We start from the raw sequence: 1,095 nt of genomic DNA on the forward strand, positions 1-1,095 counted from the left end.
ACGAAATCAAAGTAACCTAGGCAGGGGGTGACCCCCTGAAACAGAATGCCAAAAAAGGCTTTATCCTTTAGGTTCTATCAAAATGAACTAATTTTCATCCACAATTTTGCTTTCTTTAAATGATTTAGATATCTGGAGATGATTCCCAGGTTTTCAAGAATAATTAAACCAATGTGAACCTAATGTAGGAAATCATAGCTCCAAGTTAGTTGTGTTGGGCTGGTGATGGTAGCCTAACCTAGGTGCGTTCATAACTTTGTAAGATAATTTAGATGATGTCTAGAGTAGGCCTAGAGTTGAATTCCAGCATGATCATCATCTGAAGAATGTAAAAACCAATTTGAACTTAATTTGGGAATTTCATAGTGCATCTGAGTTTATGCCTAGTCTACTAAAGTGTAAGTTAGCTGTGCAGTGTGGACTGTGGAGGGCTGCTGTTGAGCTAGCCAGGGGTCAGGGGTGGCAGCTTAGGTTTTGTAGAGTTAAACACTAGGGTAACAAACATTTCATGAGTCTTACATTACACGTATATTTCATATATTTCAGCATGTACCGACAATGCCGTTATATCCGAAACCTTCAGCGCTATCAGCATGGCCACATATAAAGGGTTGTGACAGACCGAAGCAACCCATTCCATACCATGACAGAGGAAAAATTTCTGATGAGGTTCCGATTAAGTAAAGAATGCACACTTTCATTGATTGCACAGATAGAGCATCGACTGCCCCATGCTCTTAGCAACAGAGGTAGGCATGAGTCGTTATCACATTGTTTTTGTGCTTATATGTCAGGTGATGAGCTATTCGTGAGTGATGTAATGCTCATTTTTACTAATTTAACAACATTTCCTTAATAGTATTGTGCCAGGTAGGTACAGTATATAAGGTGCCTTCATTACCTGTAAGCACAGGCAAAAGTAAATGTTATGTCTGTATACTGTACTGCAGTGATTCTCAACCAGTGTGCCAACGCATAATGATATGCCACAAGATTATTAGAAGTGTGCTGCGTAACATTATCAAGGCACACCTGAAAATACGAAAAATGGGTATAGATTTTGGTTTTAAATGAATGAAAAGTAAAGCTTTCCAA

The 1,095-nt window shown here is 38.7% G+C and overlaps 1 pseudogene; it reads left to right on the forward strand.

Moving 5' to 3' along the window:
* The first annotated feature begins 643 nt into the window (after window positions 1-643).
* Window positions 644-1,095, forward strand: part of LOC137635621 (putative nuclease HARBI1) — a 1,617-nt pseudogene continuing 1,165 nt past the window's right edge.

Source organism: Palaemon carinicauda, unplaced genomic scaffold (assembly GCF_036898095.1).
Source record: "Palaemon carinicauda isolate YSFRI2023 unplaced genomic scaffold, ASM3689809v2 scaffold1497, whole genome shotgun sequence".
Taxonomy (NCBI): Eukaryota; Metazoa; Arthropoda; class Malacostraca; order Decapoda; family Palaemonidae; genus Palaemon; species Palaemon carinicauda.